This window comes from Diceros bicornis, chromosome 36, assembly GCF_020826845.1.
Source record: "Diceros bicornis minor isolate mBicDic1 chromosome 36, mDicBic1.mat.cur, whole genome shotgun sequence".
In the NCBI taxonomy this organism is placed as follows: Eukaryota; Metazoa; Chordata; class Mammalia; order Perissodactyla; family Rhinocerotidae; genus Diceros; species Diceros bicornis.
In genome coordinates, this window is record NC_080775.1 from 34,832,583 (window position 1) to 34,856,264 (window position 23,682).

The following is a 23,682-nucleotide window of genomic DNA, read 5'->3' on the forward strand; positions in this document are numbered from 1 at the left end:
ATGCTGCCTCCGCCGTGAATTCCCACTCGCCCATGCTGCATTCAGAGTCGAGCCCAATCTCGTTTCTCCCCCACTGTAAATCCCATCGTGGTGGTCTCTACGTATCACAGTGGTTCTGAATAAAATATGCCTTACCATCTTTGACAAGTGTCATTGAATATTTTTCTTTAAAACCCCCAACCACAATAAAAACCCAGGCCAGGCTCCTTTCCTTGCTCCCTCAAGCCATTTCAGAGCTGCTTGAGATTCTGGACCTGCTCTCCTCGGAGACCTCTATTATGTGAGTCATAAGACTTTTCCTAACTTCTGTGTGTGTGTGGAGGGGGGCACACACCAGCATCAGTCTCTACATGGGAACCACAGCACTTGCCAGTGAGCAGTCATATTTTGAAAGGAAGCTCTTTTCTCTGAGTGGTAGTCTCAACAGTGGGCTCAAAGTATTCAGTGAACCATGTTATAAACAGATGTCCTGTCATCCAGGCTTTGTTGTTCCATTTGAGCAATGACTTTAACTTAAAGTCACCAGATGCATCACACCTAACAAGAGAGTAAGCCTGTAGAAAGGCCCGGGGTGGGGGGGATGGATTGGAGGAGGAGGGGAGAGAACAGGATCAGTTAGAGGAACTAGAGGTCAGAGTGTGAGACAGGAGTTGGAGAAGGGGCCAGAGCAGTTGGTAACAGCACAGCAGCCAGGTCAAGGCCCTGTGCACCATGTCTGGGAGTCAGGACCTTCTCCTAATTGCAGTCAGTGGGGGAGCCCCATTTCTGGTTGGATCCCTGGGGGACAAGAAGGCAGTGTCTTACCACGTCTGTCTGTCCACAGCTTCCAGACCCTGGCCAAGGAGCACGAAGCACTGATGCAGAAGTACCTGCACCTGCTGCAGATCGTGGAGACGAGAAGACAGTGGCCAAGCAGCTACGGCAGCAGATCGAGGATGGGGAGATCAATATCAAGCGGCTGAAGGCAGAGGTGACTGCTGGCTAGGGGTGCAGAGGAGGCTGGCCAGGAGGCCCAAGGCACAGGCCCAACACCTCACACTCCAGGCTCCTGCAGGATCGGGGGGCACATGACGGGCAGGGGGACCAGCTTCCAGTCACAGCTAGGCCAGCCTCCAAACTTAAAGTTAGTGATGCTGGCAGAGTGGGAAGGGCCTTAGTCAGATCTGAGTTCAGATCCTACCTCTGCCACTTGACAGTTGCAACCCGGAGTACGCCCCCCCATCCTCTGTGCCTCCATTCCTTCATCTATAAAACAGCCTTTCTCTACTTGCCTGACAAGAGTGTGAGGATTGAGTGAGGTTATTTATGGGCGAGTTTTTAGTTACTCTGCTGATGACCACATTGACTAAGCATTCCCACATTATCAGCTGAAGTGTCCGAGGACACAGGGTCCTGGTAGGTCATCATAGTGTGGGCTCCTGGCTCAGTTCCAAGCAGTCGTTCCCTCTGCCTGTTGTAAGAGCTCCTACAGGGGCTCACCGGACATCAGTCTGGAGGCCACACTGTTGCTAGGTTAAGCCTTCTAGAACTTCACTACTCAAAATGTGGCCCATGAAGCAAGAGCATGTTAGAAATGCAGAATCTCAGGCCCTGCCCGGACCTCCAGAATCAGAATCTGCACTTTCACAACATCCCAGTCGATTGCCATTTACATTAAAGCTTGGGAGGCGCTGGCTCTCTGTCCCTTAGACGCCCCTCACCAGCTGTCTACCCCAGCGCCGAATGATGTGATTGCCTCTCCCCCCTCATCTCACCATGCTCACCAGGTGCTCAGAGCCATTTGGCCATGTCACACGAGGACCGTGGATGCTGAGCTGAGGACGGGAAAATGGAAACATAGATTCTAACCAGGTTCAGCTGCATGATTTGTAGGGCCTGAGGCAAGGGAAAAATGCAAGGCCCTGGGTGGAGTCGGGGAAGTCGATCTCCCCTTCTCACAGCCCACCAACCCACCCATGGCAGACAGGCGCCCCCCCAATTTCAACCTCCAACCTCCTCTAACCTCTGTGCCATGATACACTTGGTACCTAGATGAGAGGTGGGCAAGATGCCCATGCTGAGTCACCCACCTAGTGCCCAGGTATTGTCTCCTCCCCCTGCTCTGAGACAGCATTGGGTGTGCACTGCACCCACCCTTTCTGCACCTACCCCGAGGCCCCTGCAGAGGGTGGAGGATGACTCACGGTGGGATGTGAGTCTTCCTGGCTGACTCAACCCATTTGCTCCCAGACAGAGGGTAGAGGAGGTCATGGGTTCTGGGGTGCCAGCATGTGGGGAGCGAGCAGCTGAGAAACAATCCCAGGGAGGCAGCAGGAGGCAGGAACACATGAGGGCTGAGTCCCACTCCCCTGGGGCGTGCTCAATTGTTCCATCAGATGTTACTCGTGAAACACAAATTCAAGGAGAAATGGTTAAGAACTTCAAGGTGGCAACCGCAGAACTTGAAGGCCCAAGCATGGGGCCTTCTGAGCATAGGACCCCATCACACGTCCTTGAAACCAGCTCTGCCTGGAATGTTCAAAGATCTGAAATTGCCAATTCCACCTTATGGTGCCGCTGCCAAGCTCTGAACTATGGTCACATTAGCTTGGAACTTGAGGTTGAACAAAAGTTTCAGATTCCACACACCTCTTCTACCCTGCACCAGGCTCTGTCAGACATGCTTCCTTAGTCAGTCCCCACAACCATCCTCATAGGATCGAACGAGGAAGCAGGCTCAGAGAACTCAAGTCACCCGCCGAAGCTCACACAGCTGGGAGGTGGCAGAGGCAGGACTAGAACCCAGGTCTGCGTGTCTACTTGCCAGTCTTCCCACTCTACTTGTAGCCTCTTCCCACATGGCTCCTGGGATGGGGGCTTGTCCCGTGTCTAAACCATCTTGTTCATTCTGAGATCTAGCCTAGCCCTACACATATCCCTGAAACCAAGCTGAGTCCTTGCTAGGGACCAGGGAATAGGTCTAGGGACCAGTATCAAGTTAGTGGCTTCATGATCAAGGGTGTTATTCACTCACTCACTTGTTCACTAACTGCCTAAGATCAGCTGACCACTGCCTAATCCTGTTCCCCAGGCTCCTCTTCCCTCATCACTCGGGGCTCCAGCCAGTGATCCCTGGTCATGAGCTGAGCACCTCTTGGCCTTTGCACATGCTGGGGCTTCTGTTTGGAGTGCCCCTGCCATCCCTATGCTTCCCTGCCTGGTGGAATCCTACCAAGCTCGAATGCCTCCTCCTGGGGACTCTCATCCCAGAATATGCTCCATGCCCCCTGCTCCAACGGCTTTCCCACTCTAAGCATGCCACATCAAAGCCAGCTCCTTGTGTTTCTGTACCCCACCAGGCATGGTGAGACCTCCATGAAGGCAGAGTCATTTATCACTCTGTCCCTTCTGCCTCGCACATAGTGGGTACTCTGTAAGGGCTTGATGAATGAATGGACATCAGGCTCTGTGGTAGACAGTAAAGAGATGGAAGTTTCTACCCTTAAGGTCTGATTGTGGTAGAGTGTGCTTGGTGACATATTAGAGCTTGAAGTGTGAATCCAGGTAGATAATGAGTCATTTTATGGCCAAAGAGGGTATGGGTTCATGTCGCATATGGCCTTGAAAGATTTTGGGGGTTGATAGGCCAGAGAAGGGGTGGGTGCAAAGGGCAGGGCCCTCTCTGGTGCTGGGGAGCACAAAACTGGTCAGTTTTGACTGAAAGTGTGTGTGTGCGTGTGTGTGTGTGTTTGTCAGTGTGGCAGCAGAGCCCTGTTTGGTGGGAATTTGGAGCAATGTTTCCAACTGAGTGCATTACTCTTCAGGGCAAATAGATTTTTTAAAGAAGACTTTGAAAGATCAGCTTGGTAAAGCTTTCTGGCTGTAGTCTCTCTCTCCCTCCCTCCTTCCCTCCTTTTCTCTCTGTCTCTCTCTCTCACACACACACACAGACATATCCTGCAGGGTAGAGGGCACCTGTGTGCTCTGGTGGGGCTCCAGGATGGTGAAACAGAGCCCATTTCCCAGGAAGTAGGCCATCAGGTAGGCAGGAGGCGCTGACGAGCCAAGTAAGTGAGGAGTGACGCCCGTGACAAAGACAGAGGGTCTTAGAACGTCAGAGCTGGGAGGGATCTGAGAACTCTGAGGTCCACAGAAGAGGAAGGGACTTATGCAAGGTCACTCTAAGGTCACTTCCAGCACTGGAATCCAAGTTTAACCTTGGGTCTCCTGGTGTAGATCCTTGACCTGTACCTGCCCCACAACTGATTCCTTCCTTGCTGGGGAGACGGGCCAGATAAAAGGTGCATGTTCGGGAACCACTGTGTCACCTGGATGGCTTCAAGCTCTCGTGGGCCACATTTCCTCTGATAGCCAGAAAAACTCCTCAGGCACCATCCCACATATTCCTGAGGATTTTCTAGGGTCTTCCATTTTCCTGGCCACATCTGGCTTCCAATTCTGCTCTCCTGACTTCTTGTATCACTTCTCACAGTGGCTGTCTTCACTCAGTCTTGACTGGTCCTTACCCCCGTGTGGTCACTCCATGTGTCCGTCAGGTGGAGCTAGATTCTACTGCAATTACAAACAGCCCCCAAGTCTCAGTGGCTTAAAACAACAAAGATTGCTTTCTCTCTCACACTGTGTTCATTGTGAGTTCTGCTCCACAACATTCTCAGAGACAGGGACACAGGCTGACGGGGCTCCACCATCAGGAAATTCACTAGTCCCATGGCAGGGGAAGCAATGTGGCAAATGGTGCCTGACAACTCTGCTCACATTTCATTGGACAAAGCGAGTCACATGACCACACCCAACTTCAGGGTCCTGGGCAGTACAGTCCTGCCCTGTCCCAGGAGGAGAACCAGAGTATCCACGAAAGCCCTAATGACATCCGACTGGCTCCTCCTTCAGTCCCCAAGACCCCGACACTGGCAAGTATGGACCAGACTCTCTGAAAGACTTAGATACAGTAGAGGGGGTTTCCAGTACTGAAACAGAAAATGGCTTACAGGTGAATAGAAGACATCCTTGCCCTCCTGTCACTCAGCCTTTCCTGCTACAGGGATTTCTTGCTGACCTCCTCTCCTCACACTGGCCTCGCTCCACATGCTTCCAACTGCCATTTTGGTGCTGGTGGGGGTGTTCATAATCCCTTTATCTGCCAAGACCCTCACCCCCGTCCAGTGATGTGCCAGAGCTGGCTCATACCAACTTGCAAGTTGGTTGTGAAATTTTCAAGACTCTTTCAAGCTTGTTATTTGCCCTTTGGTAGCTTAAAATGGGCCAAGGTAAGAATGTTTACACCATGGAAATCGGCCAGTGCTACAAGTCAGAGTTTTTCTTTCAGAGACCTGGTCGTTAATCCTTTACCAATATACCCTTGTCTACACCTTTTTTCAGGACCAGCTAAATGCTTTGCTGGGCCCAGTGCAAAATGAAAATGCAGGGCTCTTAAGAATTTCAAGGCAGCAACAACAGAGCCTTAAACCAGGCATTAGGCCCTTCTAAGCAGGCTGTGCACAGGTCACACATCGAGGACGCTGGCCCTGTCTCTACTCCTTCTATACTCTCCATCCCCAGAGCCCCCACCTGTAGCCATCTCTCCCTAGAGGTAACGGGAGATCACACCCAAACAAAAGTCTGCACAAAATTTATTAAGCAAAACTATCCAGCTCTGCTCAGTCTCTTCTCTCCCATCTAAACAGCCCTCTTGGGCCCCATCTTTGGTAATCAAAAAGCTCCAAGGACCATCTAAAACAACAGGAGCATCCTCCTCTAGGAAGAATCCTCCGCTTCTCTAGAATCCTCAGTTTGCTACCATTTCATTGTTTTAATAGCTATTTTTCTCCCATTTATGATTGGAAGTAAGTTGGGATGGCTTAGGCAGCCCTAAAGGGCAGGGTAGGAGTTTAGAAACGGTCGTGGTATTTTCCTGGCTTGGGAGCACTCAGAATCCTGGAAGGCTGACTCTGCAATAAGCTGCAGAGATCTTAATTCATGCTTTAAGGTAAAACTGTAGCCGTGGAATCAGGGTTGCAAACCAACTTTGACATAGAGAGAGCCGCCTTGACCCCTTCCGAAGCAGCCCCTCTGCAGGGCCCACTCTATGCCTTGAGTCCTGTTTCCCATGTTCCTCCTGCCATCCACACCCCTGCTGCCCTGCACTCAACACCCTGTCATACTCTGCATCTTTGTTCACACCATCCCTTCTGCTCCAATTCCTTCCATCCTATAGCACACCTATTGGGCACCTTTTTTTTTTTTTTGTGAGGAAGATCAGCCCTGAGCTAACATCCATGCCAATCCTCCTCTTTTTGCTAAGGAAGACTGGCCCTGGGCTAACATCTGTGCCCATCTTCCTCCACTTTATATGGGACGCCGCCACAGCATGGCCCGACAAGCGGTGCATCGGTGCAGGCCCGGGATCCAAACCTGGGCCGCCAGCAGAGGAGCGTGTGCACTTAACTTCTACACCATGGGGCCAGCCCAGTTGGGCTCCTTTTTTGTCCTGCAAAACCTCTGGGTAGCGCTTGTGGCTTCCATGGTGAGACCCTCCCACTGCAGTAGGGGCACACCTCTGTTCTGGCCTCACCTTGTTGGAGTATAAGTTACCTCTGTGGGTATCTGACCCCCTTCTTAGGCTGGAAGCTCCTCCAGGGAAGGGATCTGACATCCACCTCCGACTGTGTCTCACCCATGCCCAGCATGGTGCCCACCACAGAGACTCCATCAGGACATGCTGACAGGATTGGCACAAAGGAAGACAGAGATGGGCATCTCTTAGGCTTGGAAGAGGCCAGAGGGAATGGAGAATGAAGGAGAGAGAACTGAGTTGTGTGGCAGCTGTTGGAAAAGCAAGAAGTACAGAGATCTTTAGCAAAACCTTGACTGCTAACAAACAAGAGAAAACCCTGGACTAATTCCCCCATCAATGACTGCACTGAATGCAGAAATGCATTCTGGATTAAAGACACTGTCTCCAGAGAGGGGACTGGGGTGTGGCAGGAGCCAATGAGCAGTGCTGCTAATGGGTGTGGCAAACGAGGATTTGCCTCTGATGGGCCAAGAAGGCCAGACTGTTGGATGGCAAGTGGGCAGGGTTCAGCTGAGATGCCAGGCATTGAGCCAGGTTGGGTAGCCAGAGCTGGACTCTAGCAGGCGAGTTGGGGTGTAAGCCCAAATCCCAACTCTCCATCGCCATCGTTGACAAGGGTCAACTGAGCCAGCCTTGGACGTCAGCCAAGCCAACCCAGATCCAAAGCAAATGCATCCCCAGAAGGGACCTGCAGGGTAAGAGAAAGGCAGCCTCTGTGAGCCCAGCAGGGCTGGGGCTCTTGCCTCCATCCTGACACTGGTTCATAGCAGGGATGGGCTGTGGCCCAAGGCTTCTGCAGGGTCCCCAGGCTCACAGCTTTCCAGAGCTTTGCCCACCTGGCCCGATCTTTAAATCCGACTCCCAGACTACTGGTGTTGCCCGTGCAGGGAGCAAAGCGCCTGACCTGACTGCGTCTGGTTTTTGCTCTGGTCCCTGGGGAGTAGATGTCCTGTAGATGTCTCTGAGAAGAGCGCCATCAGTTTTACATACAGGCTACTTTTACACACACACACACACACACACACACACACACACACACACACACCCCACCATCCTAAAGAGATAAGGATACCACGTGCAAATCCCAGAACTGGCAAAGAGAGCAGACTGGCTTGGGGGTGATGACATCAGGGCAGTGAGGGTGCTGACTGGGCATCCACGTGTCTCTGAGCTCTGCACAAGCCTGTGTGTGTAAGTCTCTTAGCTCTTTAGAGGTCAGATCCAAGAACAGCCATTATCTCATGTGCCAAGGTTCTCAGAGAATCGAAAAAATAGAAAAGCCTGCATCGGCCCTGAATATTTCTCCATTAGATATTTTCAGCCACTCTTCAAGCACAGGCTGGGGTAGTTTTAGCAACCCGGAAGTGGAGAGCAGGTAACTGTCCCATTTTGCTTTTAAAGTGCTCCATTCGCTCAATTGTCAGAGCCCATTCATCCTGCAGTTCAGCAAGTGGCCTTGAGGGGACAAAGCCACATGCCCTGAAAAGGGAGCAGAGCTGGCTCTGTGGCACATTTGTGATTTCCTGAGCTACTATCTTTGGATGTGTGCCACTTAGCTCAGAGGTGTCTCTGCGCCCACTCAGCACTTTCCACCCCCTGCTCTTGTTGTACTGAGCGAGTGAGACTCCAGGGTGGGGGTTTGCCCTCAGAGCACAAACTGCTGTGAGAGGGCACAGCCCCCTGTGACAGCTCCCCTTGGAGGACAACACTAGGGGCCTCCAACAGCCAAAGTGCTGGGTCATCACAGAGAGATGGAACAGAGAGCACACATGGAGAATGGGACCAGGGAGGGGCATCTGATGTGGCAGAGAAAGACAGAGACCACTGCAGGGAGATGGGGACAGGCTCCTAGGCTGGGGCTACCCTGACTCCTGGAGGGGTTCACTCTTTCTCTCTGGGCCTGTTTTCCTGTCCACAAATGGAGTGCATGACAGAGTCCCTTTGGCTTCCCCTCTGTCATTCAGCTCAAACCCCAGACACATTGGGGAGGTTCCCAGGTCTCCAGGGTGGTAGGAGCTGGGAGTGATGAGCAGGGGCAGAGGAGGAACAGTTGGGAGGGGAGGGGGCTGCAGGAAGTAGCAGAAGTCTCTCTGGCATCCTTACAGCTCATCCTGGGAGAGGAGACTCGGGCTGTGTTCTGGAGCTGGCTGGCTGGGGAGTACGGGCGGGGAAGAGGGTGCTGGGAGGGGAGCCATGGCAAATGTGGCTGCCAGGGGTGCTCAGGGGCCCCTTACCCAGCCTGGTGCTAAACTGACAGTGAGAAGGCATGTTCCCCAGGGCTCTTTAGGTGGTGACAGAGCAGGTGCTTGGGAGAATCCGGGTGTTTTTGCTTTTCTAAGCTTCCCCCCAAAAGGGAGTGGTGGAGAGCTAGCATTTACTGAGCACCTCCTCTGCACCAGGCCCTGTTTTGAGAGGTTCAGGGGATTCGATTGGAGATGTAAAAGAAACTTGCCACTCCAAACAAATGTACTGAAGGTATATTTTATTATACAGAAGAGAGTAAAGGCCATAGTCTGCAAACAGATCTGAATAGGTCAAATAATAAGAGGGAAAAACACTAGCTCAATTGGAAAGGGAAACATCGACATCGACTGAAGGGAAATGACACAAATCAATCAGAAATTCAGACACCAGGTTGACTGAAAAGAGTACACATCAGATTGGTTACTCACAACATCCACGCCCCACTGCTGGGAGAGTGCCTTCAACTGACATGGCTGGGCAGGAATCCAATCATCAAAGGTCCTGGGCCAGGTGTCCCCTTCACAGGTGAGACTCTCACCAGGCCTCAGTCTCCAGCGGTTTATATAGCGTCAGTAGTTTTCAGAGTAAACAGTTACAGAGTTTACAGAGCAAGCATTCAGTGTTCCCATGCACAAATGGTTATCAGTGGCATATGTGCACTGAGCCTCCTGGTTATTGTCCCAGCCTGGCAGTTGTGCACGTGCATTGTTTTCCCTGGTTATGGTCCCAGCCCAGCACAGATGGCCAGTCTGTCCCAGGCTACAATGCCCAAAGGACCTTGAGATGTTACAAATTGCAACTATCTCCGTGGGAGAAAGGCCAGTTCCCACCACACAGAAAGCAGCTTTATATTTCTTTGTGTGCTGGTGGCAGTAGGTCAATGGAGCGGCCAAACATGGCTGCACTCATGTCAAGACAGGCCCTCAAATTGTCCCATTACTTGCAGGAGTGACCTCATTTCACCTTCATACTTCACAGAAAAGAGGTTTTCTGAGGTTCAGACATGTTAGGCATCTTGCTAGAGGTCACACAGCTGAGAAGCAGCTGCAGAAGCAGAAGCAGCATAGGGCAGATTTGAGCCTGCTCTGTGTGGGTCTCAAGCCCTAGCTCTTTTCACATCATCAGTGGCATTTCCTCTGAATTCTCCAGAGCCCTGAGTTCCTCTAAGATCCCTCAGGGTCACCCCAGCAGGTGGGCACTGAGGGTGCCAGGAAGGCTGGCAGTGAGAGCAGCTCCTGTCCTCTGCCAGCTTCTGGGGCGTGTGATCATGTTTAGAAAAGCTTGTGTTTGGTTTAGTGCTCTGCTGTCACCATCTTGAAATTTTGTCATTTTTTAAAAAGGGGTCCTGCTTATTTGCTCTGCACTGGACCCCACAAGTTACATAGTGTATCCCGCTGATGGGGTTTTCACATAAGGTGTCACATGAGAAAGACATTTGCTGCTAGAGTCCCACGGGTGGTGGCAACCCCTGCCCTCTCCCTGGGCCCCTCAGCTCTGCTGGACTTGGGGGCAGCGGACCCTTGGAGGGGCAGGAACTCCATGGCCGGAGCTTACCCTGTGCCTCCTCTGTCAGTGAGGCCATCATATGTTTGCACCAGATCTCTACCAAGGCCTGAAGGCCTGCATCTCCAGCTGGCCCACTGGGGCCTGGGTGAGGAGGAAGCCCTGGCAGAGGTCCCCAGCCCCACCTGCACCCAAATCCACCTGAGAAGTCCCTCTCCAGGGCCCACTCCTCCAGGCTGGTGGCACTTCCATCCTCCCAGGGTGTAACAGCGGCCCCTTAAAAACACACAGAATCTCTCAGAGGGAGCAGAAGAGGAAAGACAAGTTGGCAAGCTGTTTTTCTAGGACAAAGCGAGATATTTTTAGTTTCTTATCTACTTTTCCCCTTTTAAAAATTATGTATATGAACCCATTTGAGAAAATTTGACAATCTAGAAAAGCAGAAAATGTTAAAAGCTATAACAGCCATAGTTCTGCTTCCCAAAGATAACCACTGTAAAGACTTTGGTGTGTTTTCTTCAAAATTTTTTCTATGCACAGGTCTTGGGGTTTTTACCCCCGTTTTATTTACATAATGTCACAGGGGCGGGCCCGGTGGCGCAAGTGGTTAAGTGCATGCACTCTGCTGCGGTGGCCCGGGCTTCGCTGGTTCGGATCACGGGTGCGCACCGACTCACCGCTTGTCAAGCCATGCTGTGGCGGCATCCCATATAAAGTGGAGGAAGATGGGCATGGATGTTACCCCAGGGCCAGTCTTCCTCAGCAAAAAAAGAAAAAAAAGAGGAGGATTGGCAGATGATAGCTAAGGGCTGATCTTCCTCACAAAAAAAATAATAATAATAATGTCACACATGAATATTGAATTTGAATCTTGATGTTTTTTTTTTACTTAACATTATAGCACAAATGTTTTCTCATGCTGAAAGTATGCTTTTTGATGGCTGTATGATGCTCCAGTACCTGTGAGCATGCCCTCATCCATGCAGCCATCTCCCATCATTGGCTCTTAACGTTGTTGCAACTTCTTGCTACTAGAAACATTCATCTCTGCATCTGAAATGTTCATATGAGAGAGCATCTCCTTGGGACAGGTTTCCAAAAGTAGAATGACAAACAAAAAGTAGAAGCACAGTCAAGGCTCCCACTCCGTCCACCCTGCGTCACTGCTCTCCGAGCTGGCTGTACCTCCATGACGGCCCCGAGGGCTGCACAGCGGGACCCCTGCATCGCGCCTCTCCCATACTGAGTGTGACATTTTGTTGTTCACTTTCCTAAGTCAGAGAGCCCCGCTTTTCCCCAAGGTCACAATGAGAAGAGGCCCTAGAAAGACGAGGTCTGCACTTCCTGTAGTTGCGTGGTTGAAGGTGCCGTCCCTTGGGTAGTGGAATGCCCTGCGTAAGCTCCCACTTAGAGTTCATCGCAAAGAAAGCACATTTTTCTTTTTTAATGGAGTTTATAAGCAGAGGTTTCAGTGGGCCCATCTCTGCCAATCAAATACTGAAGGGCAGGTTTGGGGAGATTGGCTGGTGTTTCAGGGGCTGGAAGGCAGGGTGTTGTGTATCCAGGAGATCGGGATAGAGCGGGCCAGCAGCAGACCCAAGTTGCTGAACCTGGGGAGGCATGGAAGGACAGGGACACATGGATAAATGGACAGACAGCTGAAGGGACGTGACTCGGGAGGGCATGTCATGTGGGGGAAGCCCTGGAATGGGGGACTCAGGAGACCTGGTTCCAGTCCAGCTACTGACTCACCTTATGACCACGGATGGGTCACATCTGTCACTGGTGGGGCACTCTGGGAGGGAGGCCTCTTGGGAGAGCCAGGGCCGAGGGGGATGTGGAGCTGCAATTCAGTTACCACAGAGGCCTCAGCTGAACCCCCAAAGCTCCGGAGCTGGGTGGCCCTTCAGACCCTCAGGCGGCGAGGCACATCACAGCACCCACAACAGCCCTCTCTGACCTTCCAATACATAGGTGTCCGACTAGACAGGGCCCCATCTCTATAAAGATCTGTGACTCTGATGTTGTCCTGATGCCTGGGGCCACCTATCTGGCCCTGGATAGGGCAGTGGTGCCAGAGTCATCCACAAAGGCAAGGGTGTCTCTGGGTGGGAGCTCTGAACCTGGACCTGACCTCCGTGGGTGGGGCTGGGTGACCGAGGGCTTGTGGGGCATCTCCCAAGCAGGCCCGTTGGCCATCCTGCTGTCGATGGTCAATTTCTATCAGGAGTTGGTCTCCAGCCACCAGTACAGCCTGCAGATCCTGGCCCACTGCAAGCAGAACAGTGACTTTGACAAGCTGCTGAAGCACTACGAGGCCAAACTGACTGCAAGGTGAGGGTGCTGGAAGCCTTCTTCACTGACCCCATGTTCCAGCTGGCACCTAGCCCTGTCCTTGAGGGAACCTGCCTGGGGAGCCTACTGGGGACCATGACAATGAGGGCCCCAGCTGGGAGGAAGCCACACCTGGGGGCACCAGGGGGCCATGGCCGGGACAGCCCAGGCCCTAACAGGCCCCAGCTCTGGGCTGCCTGGAGAATGGGGTTAGAGCCAGACCCTGACCCAGCGGATGGCAGGCCTGTCCAGCTCCACAGGGCAGGCAGTGTGGGAAGGTGAGGGGGAGCTCCTGGTCCTGAGCCCACTTCCAGGCCCTTCCTCCTGCTAGCTTAGAGCCTCAAGCTCTGGGCTCTTGGCCCAGACAAGACCCTGGAAGAGGCTCCACATTAGAGTCTGAGATCAAAAGTGCTGTGGGTGTCTATCCTCAGCCCTGCTGGTGGGAGTGCTGGGAGCTGAGAGAACCATTCTCTGTCTCCTTTGTCTCTCTTTCCCTCGCTACGTTGCTGCTCTGTCTCTGACTTGCTTCATCACTGTCTCTCTCCTTGCCTCTGTCTCCCTGTCCCTCTGTCCTTCCCCATCCTTGCCTCTGTCCCTGACCCCTGCCTCTCCCTGCTGCAGATTCCCAACACATTCTGACACTGCACGAGCTCCTGGCCCACTTTTCACGAGCACATAGAGCCAACAGCCTGGACGACGCCAGGGCTAAACTGGGGGGGCTGTCTGGGTGAGCCCGGCTCCCAGGTGCCCCCACCAGTGGACAGGCCAGGACTGAGGATGCTCCCCAGCGGGAGTTTGCTGAGCCCCAGATGGTAAAATCTCATGTTCAGGTTAGGATCCCAAGGGGTGGTGGTTGGGGGACCCCCAGCCTGCCCCACCTGGAAGCAGGGCCCCTGGAGCAATCTGAGGAGTTCACAGCTCAAGCCCAGGGGAAAGTTGGTGGGATGGTGTGGGTGGTGTGCTGTCCCTGGCACAGATGGGGTTCGAGGAAGGGCCCTGGGCACTCACGTGGGCCCATCTGCCAGGACGGGGATCCGCCCAGTGACTCGCAGACACTCTGCCAACTTCCCCTGTTCTCCAGTGTCAGTGTGTCACAACGTGTGGTATAGGAGCCCCAGAGGGGAGCCTGGGTGAAGGGCTTCATGTGCCCAAGGCTGCAGTCAACAGCAGGCAGTGTCATGGGTGGACAAGCCAATGACTTGTCCAGTGTCAGAGGCCCCAGCCCTCTGGTCAAGGCCCCTCCGCTGCCCCTCATTCAGTCACCAAAGCCCAGGGGGAACCTTCCTCTGCCGGGGCAGAAGCAGAGGGACCAGGGAGGAGGCGCCTACAACAGCCCAGGCAGCAGCTGACTGGGGCCTGCATCAGGTGGTGGCAGTAGAGGTGAGGAGGAGGTTCAGATTCTGGATGTGTTTTGAAGATGGAACCAACAGGAGTTTCTGATGCATTAGATGTGAGGAGAGAGAAGATGGGACTCAAGAGTGATTCCAGAGTTTTTGGCTGAGCATGCAGAAGGTTGGAGTTGCTGCTAACCGAGATGGAAAAACTGGCAGGAGGGGCAGGTGTGGAGGGGGAGTCTTTCTTGTTTCACTGGAGCTTGACTGGGGGCATGTTGAACTTGAGATGGACAACAGTGGTGGAGAGGACAAGAAGGGAGGAGGGCGTTTGAGTCTGGACTGTAAGGGAGTGAGCCATTCGGGAGCCATCAGCATGGAGATGGTATTATAGTCATAAGACTGGTGAGATCACCAGGGGAGTGAGTTTAGCCAGGATCGAGATGTGTACCAAGAGCTGAGCCCTGGGGTCTCCACTTTGTGCAAGCCAAGAGATGATGAGCAACCTTGTAGTCAGTGATGGGCTGCCAGAAGCTGCAAAGGAGGGTCGGTCTGCAGCGTGTGGGGTCTAGTCTCCAGCACTGCCAACCACTCAGTGCCCTAAATGGCTTCCTGAGTCCAGCAAAAGGCAGCCAGTAGGGCCACGTCTCCCAGCTGGGCAGAGGGAGGACCAGGCTGGACCAGGGCAGGGCACAGGCCCCGGAGTGGAGGTTCATTCAGGGAGCAGACGTAATCAGAGCGTGATTGCAGACTAATAAAAAGCATTGTGGGGTGGGGACCCCAGTCGTCTCGTGCCCCAAGGAGCCAAATCCTGTACACTTCCCCAAGGAGAAGACTTGGGGCTCCAACGAGGCTCCTTGTCCCTGCGGGATGCCCTATCCCGGTGTGGGCAGCGGTGAGGAAGGCACATGGGTGCCAAGACGTTTGTCCCAAGACCCTGATCCCCTTTCCCGAAGCCTACTCGTCTTTTGTCCCACCTGATCACCTGCACCTGGCCTGAACACAGCCCTAGTGGCACAGAAGAGGGTTTTCCTGTCGCCCTGACAGCAGCCCTTTCATCCTCCTCTCTCCCTCCCTTGGGGGAGTGAGGAAAGCTCCCAGCCCGGCAGGAAGCCATCAGATAACAAACCCTCCCTGGCTCTGCTCAAAAACACTCCTCCCCTGGGGCTGACTCTCTCCTACCTCTGTCCTTTGTCCCGCTTTTTCTCCTGAACCTCATCTCTTGGGCTCACTGTAACCCAGGTCGTCAATTCCAGCTCCCCCGGCAGACTGCGCCCCAGCTGCAGTGACAGTGTGGTTCTCAGCACAAACCCCAGCCGGGGCTGGCAGCAGTCCTGAGCAGCTGCATCTGGCACTTGTCTAACAGTGAAACTCGTGTTGCTACTGTGGGATCGCCCCCTTGTTTGTAGCAAATACAGCCCTCCTCAGCAAAATCCCCACCCTCGTCAAAAGAAATGGTTCTGCTTACCTTTGCTAACCTGCAAAAATGAGTCCATATCCAGGGAACTAGCATATCCTTGAAAGGTGCCTCCCTGTACCCTGTCCCTTCCAGAAGAGGGCTAGGGCCTGGGCTGCTGAGAAGAGAATTGCTGGGATGGAGGGAATGAGGCTCCTAAGAAAGAGACTCCATCTCCATGCTTCAGTCTGATAACCAGAAAACAACGATAATAGTAGTTTTATAATAACACCTTTGCAACCAGTGATACTAAAAACAGTGATCACTGCCCTTTACTCAAGCACCTGCCATATGCTGGGCCTGAGGTCAGCACGTGAAATGCATTCTCTTCCATCCTCACTCTGACCTTCTACAGATGAGCAAACTGAGGGTCAGATGGGCCCAGTCATTTGCTCATCACGCTGAGTTCGTTAATCACCGATCCAGCTCGACCAGTGTCATCTCTCATTGCTGGGAGAGTTAAGTTGGACAGTGTCTACTAGAGAACTTCGTAAGCCACGCATATTAACCAGCCCTCTTGGTGATCTGGTTGTGGTTGTAGAATTTGAGGCATCAGTAGAGAAATAAGGGGTTTTGTACTTTTCTTGGAGTAGGTGGAGTACTTTTTCCAGACGCTCCTCCCGCCAAAATTACTAACTTCCTAAGACTCCTGAAAACCCATCAAGGCTCTTAGCAAAGTTGGCAACTCAAACGCCTCTTTTCCCAGCAATGCTGGTTTTAAAAAGCAGTTAAATGGCGCCACCTTCTGGAGGAGGGTTGTTGCGGCAGTCAGAAGATGGCAAATAAGAGTGTTGTCATTATTCTCAGATTGAGGGGCAAGGTGTGTCCTCCTCCCCCCAGACGTGCTGGAGCCTACTGGAGTCAGTCTTTCTGTGAGCCAGTGGGATTGCCAGGTGTTCCAAAACTAAGCCATTCCAGGGCCCGAACATTAAGGAAGCAACTGTATAAAGTGCATTGGGGGAGGGATGGAGACAGTAAGTGCAAAGGCCCTGAGGCAGGATGGGTGGGTGGAGTTCTATGGATGGAGATAAGGCCAGTAGTGGTGTGGGGGGCAGAATAGTGAAGAAAGTTTCTTTCCTCTACTCCGATCCGATCCTCCTCCTAGTTTTTCCATCTCTGTTCCACGTGGTTTAGACTTTTAAATCACACCGGTTTTCTAGCTATTAATCTCCATTTCCTTCACTCTGAAATAAGAACACCTTTCTCTTTAGGCTGTCAGAAGGATGATGTGAGCTCATGCCCATAGAGTGCCCAGCACAGTGGGCATTCAATATGCATGCTCTCTCCCCCTTCGTGACCACAGGCTCCACCTGAGAATCCTGGGTGCCAGGCCTTCTTCCTAGGTCTGGCCAGAGGCCCGGCATTCCCTTCTCCCTGAGAGACGGGGGCAGCCTGTCTCTGACTTATTTTCTGTCCCCACAGGATAATGCACAATGAAGTAAACGAGACAGAGAGCATCCAGGAAAACTTAGCCATGGAGGGCATGATGGTCGAAGGCTGTGAGACCCTCCTGGACACCAGCCAGACTTTTGTGAGATGGAGCATGGCACCCTGCATCCCCCCAACATCAAGGTAGGCCCCAGCAGTGGTGGCATTCAGGGACACCACCAGTTGGTTTGGCTCCCATGTGCCAAAACCTGCCAGCGTGATTGCGGAGTATTCCGGGGCTGCTGGAGGAACGTGACAGCTGTATGTAGATGTCGGTATCTGCACACATGGATGCAGATATTACTGGTTTTCACAGTTCCCTTCTCTCCAGATGTACACATGGTTCTTCCCAGATGCCCTTGATGTGTCTGTGGATGTCATAGTAAACACTGACATGTCCTTTTGGGGAGAGAGGGGTGGAGGATGGGGACAGATACTGATTGGCCCCGTGAATCACAAGCATGTTCAGCATCTGAGGGGAAGTCATGTGGGTCAGTCCCTCTGTCCCTTGCTCATCATCCTTGGCCCCTTGCGGGAGGCTGTGATCACAGCGGTTCTCACGGGTAGGAGGTTTCCTTCACCCTCAGCCTCCACTCTCCTTGGGAGCTGTGTTTGAGAGGCACAGCCCTGTGAGGGGGCAGCTAGAGGCTGTGACTGAGGGGACTGACTTCCAACTCGGAGACGTTAGAGCTGCAAGACATTTGAGGGTCACCTCTTCAGATTCCACTTGCTGTGGGACCCTCAGCTTCTGCTTGCATGCCCCCGAGGTGACCTCCACCTCAGATGGGCCTCCTGAGTTCCTTCTATCCAGCCCTGGAACTCTCTGAGCAGATGAAAAGCTCAAAGGCTGTGCAGCTGCCTTTGGCCCCTGCTGCCCTTAACAAGGGTATCGTCGACTTGAAGTTTTGTCCTGAACCCCTGTGTGTGGCCCCCTGTGCCCTTTCCCTAGGCCAACCCTGTGACCTGCTGAGCGCAGGGCCATCCTCCCTGTGTCCTGGCTCCCCCTGAGCTGCATTGGGCCTAAGCTGGAAGTGACCAAAGAATGACCTCTCCTGGGGTGGGCAGTGTCACCACAGTCTAGGAATCTGCTCCATTGCCCTGAGCCTAAGCATTTCCTCCCCTCCTGATGGGCTGGGCTGGATGTGGAGAACAGACAAGGGAGCCCAGCAAGGTTCCAGGCAGTGATGGACGTGGGCAGAAGGCAGAGTGGTGGCTCAGAGCAGGCCTGGGGAGATGGAGCGTCAGGGAGGGCTTCCCGAGGAGGCATCACTGGAGTCAAGTCTTGAAAGGTAAGTAGGAGTGCACAGGGTGGATGGGGTGAATGAAGGCCCTTCCAGGCCAAGGAGCAGCACTCAGGAGCCACAGGTAACTTGCCCTGGAACTAGAGTGGGAGCAGAGAGGGGAGGCGATGATAAGGAAGGAGAAGTGCTGGAGCAGCCTGCTGGCGGGCCTTGAAGGCCTGAGTCCCGAGGACAGTGAGGAGCTGGCGGAGTAAGTGGGGAGAGGAGGCCTGGAGCACGTCTTAGGGGAGCTGGGTCGGCAAATGGGTTCATCACAGTCCCCTGCTCTGCCCGGGAGTGGCTTCGGAGTGCACATTGTCGAGGACTGGGGGCTCTGCAGCCCAGCATGTCGTGACTGATTGGTGACGTCTGCTGCAGCTGTGTGTGGCAGCAGGTGCCCTGTGTCTCTTGCTCATCCCTCTGGGACAGAGCCAGGTCCACACTTGTTCAGCCTCCTGCTCACCCCGACCCAGCCCTAAAGAGGTACAGCCTTTTAGATACAGGGTACAACCTTCCTTAGAGAGGGAGTACAAACAATACCCTAGTTGGCCTAAATCCAGCTACAAATTAAGAAAGCCTTCAGGTTCAACAATATACTTATCTTAATTTCAATCACAGAAACTAACTCCTAATCTAATGCTGCATTAATCTATTTATTCATAGAAGTAGTACTGTTACTATGAGGAACAAGTATTATTTCTCCTTGCATAATCTTATATCAGAACAGATAATCACCGAAAGTTGACAATAAAATAAATTCAACCCAATAATCATTTATTACATTAATGGTTAACCCAACACAGGTAGGCATTCAAGGAAAGATTTCAAAAAGAGAAATTCGGCAAACACAGCCCCCACCTGTTTACCAAAAGCATCTCCTTTGGCATTTCTGGTGTTACAGGCACTGCTTGCCCAGTGACACGGTGTAAAGGCCGCAGTGACTGGACCCTGCAAAGGCAGCATCATCATTTGTTGTCTAAATGAGGGCTTGTATGAACGGCCACTCGAGGGTTTTACTCTCTCTTACTTTTAATCAGTGATATTGACCTTTCCCTGAAGAGGCGGGAATGAGAAAATAAGACGAGAAGACCCTATGGAGCTTCAATTAATTAAAAAAAAAAACAAAGGTAAGCCAAATCAAGGAATAACAAAACTTAAATGGACTAACAATTTTGGTTGGGGTGACCTCAGAGAAGAAAATAACCTCTGAGTCATTAAAATCTAGACCAGCTAATCAAAATATTTTATCACTTATTGATCCAAAATGTTGATCAACAGAACAAGTTACCCTCGGGATAACAGAACAATCCTATTCTAGAGTCCATATCCACAATAGGGTGTATGACCGCGATGTTGCATCAGGAAATCCCAGTGGTGTAGCCACTATTAGTGGCTCATTTGTTGAACGATTCAAGCCCTACGTGATCTGAATTCAGACCAGAGTAATCCAGTCGGTTTCTATCTATTCCATATTTCTCCCAGTGCGAAAGTGCAAGAGAAACAAGGCGTACTTTAAAAAAGCACATTCAAACTAACAGATGATGTAATCTTAATCTAATATATATGTGTATATAGCCCTGCCTATGAACGGGGTTTGTTAGGGTGGCTGATTAATTGCATAAAACGTAAACCTTTATAGCCTTTATGTGTATATAGCCCTGCCTATGAACGGGGTTTCTTAGGGTGGCTGATTAATTGCATAAAATGTAAACCTTTATAGCCAGAGGTTCAATATTTCTCCCTAACAACATGTTCATAATCAATCTTCTTTTATTAATTGTCCCCAATCTACTTTCCATAGCATTCCTTACACTAATTGAATGAAAAGTATTAGTTTATATATGACTCTGTAAAGGACCACATCATTGGCCCCATGATCTGTGGAGACACCAGTATTTACATCAGTGTCACAAGGCCATCAGCTGGAGTTCACATTTGAAAATGTACCCAGGAAGACACCCTACAAAGGACCCACTAGCACACAACAGAACAAGTAATGTGGACTTTTGTCAATGAGCATGTGAAAACGTACCCGGGAAGGCACCCTACAAAGGACCCACTAGCACAAAACTGAACGAGTAATGTGGACTTTTGTTGATGACCATGTGAAAATGTACCTAGGAAGACACCCTACAAAGGACCCACTAACACACAACTGAACAAGTCATGTGGACTTTTGTCGATGACCTAGTATTTAAAATGGTAGGATAAAGATGCAGGACTCTAAAGTGTTCATGGAAATGCTGAATGCACAATTCAGAAACAAAGAATAATCAACAAGGTAAACCAACTACAATAGATTTATAATTGCTTACATGTACACAGTAAGAGTTTTTGCTGAACAATTAAGTATTCAGGTATTTGTCTTGATGAAAACATGAAACTTTACGTTGAATAAAAATGGGCCATTTTCCTGTATTAGTACATTACTACTCATCATTTAGCCAATTGCTATAGTTCATGGAGTTATAAACATAATTACAAAGGCATGTATCCATCTGGAAATTGTAGGGCCAAAAATAATGTTTTCAATATTATGTATTAGAATATGTATATACATAACAAGGATGAGAGAAAACTTTGATTAAAGCAGATTAAAATGTAATCTAATCTTAAAAGAGTAAAAAGGATCTCAGTCCTGGGAGACTGGGGATAGGCAGTAAAATTTCATAGAATTCTGAGACTGGAAATGGGCTATTCCCTACTTTCATTTTTGTGTTGTCATTGCCAAGGGAATTTGGCCACCAAGAACAGAGAGATGGAGGGGAAAGAGGACATGGAAGGATATTGCAGACATGGGAATGGTTCCCTTTTCAGGACACCTTAGAGCAGCCGGCTGTCCATATCCCTCCCTCCCTCCCTCCCTCCCTCCCTCCCTCCCTCCCTCCCTCCCTCCTTCCTTCCTTCCTTCCTTCCTTCCTTCCTTCCTCTCTCTTTCTCTCTCTCTCTCTCTCTCTCTGTCTCTCTTTCTTTCTTTCTTTCTTTCATCATCTATCTATCTATCTATCTATCTATCTATTTTTGTAAGAAAGATCAGCCCTGACCTAACATCCATGCTAGTCCTCCTCTTTTTGCTGAGGAAGACCAGCTCTGAGCTAACATTTATGGCCAATCCTCCTCCTTTTTTTCCCGCAAAGCCCCAGTGGATAGTTGTATGTCATAGTTGCACATCCTTCTAGTTGCTGTATGTGGGACGCAGCCTCAGCATGGCCGGAGAAGTGGTGTGTTGGTGCGCGCCCAGGACCTGAACCCTGGCTGCTGATAGTGGAGCGTGCACGTAACCACTAAACCAGGAGGCCGGCCCAGGTTATCCATATTCTAGATCATGTAACCACAAAGAATTTCCCCTGGGAGATGCCGTCCGTAGCTCTTCCCTCCCAATTTCCACTCATTGCTCTTGGTGAGATCATCCTAAATGAGAACAGGCTGGGAGGAAGACAGAGCTGCCTGGAGGAAAGCCCATCTTGTAAATTGACCCTGCTCTGGAGCTGGCTGGGCAGAGGACAGGAGCTGCATGATGGATACCGGCCCCTCTTCAGTTCAGGGACTTTCCTTTATTGCCCAAAGCACTGGCTGTTAACACTGAGGTTCACTGAAGGCTAATGGGATGAGGTGTGAGACTAAGGTGTCAATAAATCACTTGATGCAACATGTTTTCATGTGTACCAATATGTGCATAACTACAAAGAAGGGCTCTAATGTCTTCATGATCCTTACGTGAAATCTGACTCACACCCATTCAGGAATCATTGGCAATAACGTGTCATGTAGAAGAAGGATCGTCAATCTAAATGAACTTATCCACACACTCAGTGTCCTAGTCAGTATGAGATGCTGTAACAAAAATACCATAGACTGGGTAATTTATTTTTTTTGCTGAGGAAGATTCACCATGAGCTAACATCCGTGCCAGTCTTCCTCTATTTTGTATGTGAGTCACCCCCACAGCATGGCTGCTGATGCTGGTGTAGGTCTGTGTCCAGGAACCAAACCCAGGCTACCGAAGAGGAGCTCACTGAACTTAACCACTAGGCAGTGGGGCAGGCCCCTAGACTGGGCACTTTTGGGGTTTTTCTTTTTTTTTTTGTGAGGAAGCTCAGCCCTGAGCTAAGATCCGATGTCAATCCTCCTCCTTTTGCTAAGGAAGATTGGCCCTGGGCTAACATCTGTGCCCATTTTCCTCTACTTTTTATATGAGATTCCGCCACAACATGGCTTGACAAGCGGTACGTCAGTGTGTATCCGGGAACCGAACCCGTGAACCCTCTGGCTGCCCAAGTGGAGCATGCACACTTAGCCACTGAACCATGGGGCCGTCCCTAGACTGGGCATTTTTAACAACAGAAACGCATTCCTCACAATTCTGAAGACTGGAATGTTCAAGATCTAGGTTCAAGCTGATTTGTTTTTGGTGAGAGCTTTCTTCCTGTTTTGCAGAAAGACAGCTTCTTGCTCTACCCTCATCTGGCAGAGAGAGCTCTGGCCCTCCATCTCCTTGTAAGGGCACTAATCCCATCATGGGGGCTTCACACTCATGGCCTCATCTAAGCTAATTAACTCCCAAAGGCCCCAATTCCAAATACCCTCACATCGGGGATTAGGATGTTAACGTATGAAATTGGGTTACATAGACATTCAGTCCATAGCATTCATGAAACCAACAATTAACAAATATTTATAGAAGTCATACAGCCCCAACTGAAGAATGTTCTGGAGATCATGTGGCAAATGATACAATGGCCTTCCCTTCACAGAGTCTTCTAGTGGAGGCAATAAAAATTAACATCCAAACAAAGCTTGTCATATTAAAAAGCTAACATAGATCAATTATGACAGATTATACTTTTAATTGTTTTTCTGGTAAGACAGGTTTCGTTATCAGAGTCCAGATTAAGCAAATTCCCCTGGGTGAGGGCATGTGTGGCAATCTCACCTAAAAAGGCTCTTCCCTTTTTGAAATTTTATTTCATATAGTCCTGTTTGCTTCCACATCCCTTTGGTGTTTTCAAACATACGGTATTTATTAAATCAATGTTTAATTGTTGCTCTGCCTTTACCACATCTGACTGGAAGCAGAAGTTACTGGACTTGGCTGGAACCAAATTTCAATTCATTTTTCCTCCTCTTTCTGCTCAGACTCTCTTCTCTCACTGTTGAAATAGCAAATGCCTTAGGGGAGAAGCTGCATGGAGCTGGTGCTCACAATCTTGTGCTTCCCTCGTCTCAGAGATTATAGACTCCCAAGTCCTGTCTGCACAGGATGTTCTCTGACCCTTCACACAGCTGTTCTGTGTGCTTTGTCCAGCTTTTCTAGCTGCCCAAGGAAAGCTACTCAGTAAAAGTGGAACCTACAGTTATTTTACTCTGAAATGTTTTAAATGTTTTAAACCAATGAATATTTGTCATTTTTCAATGAGTATTTCTATAATTTTATAAGAAACATTTAAAAAGGAATTTTAACAGCAATATGGCTGTTCTTTGGCCAGAATTCCATGTCATTCATTGTTTGGAATTATATCTAAGCTTTGATGC

The 23,682-nt window shown here is 50.7% G+C and overlaps 1 long non-coding RNA gene across 1 annotated transcript; it reads left to right on the top strand.

Moving 5' to 3' along the window:
- The first annotated feature begins 869 nt into the window (after window positions 1-869).
- Window positions 870-20,545, top strand: LOC131398872 (uncharacterized). Its single transcript, XR_009217027.1, has 4 exons — window positions 870-970; window positions 16,865-17,014; window positions 19,188-19,277; window positions 19,952-20,545. It is a non-coding gene; the product is annotated as an uncharacterized LOC131398872 (long non-coding RNA).
- Window positions 20,546-23,682: the final 3,137 nt, after the last annotated feature.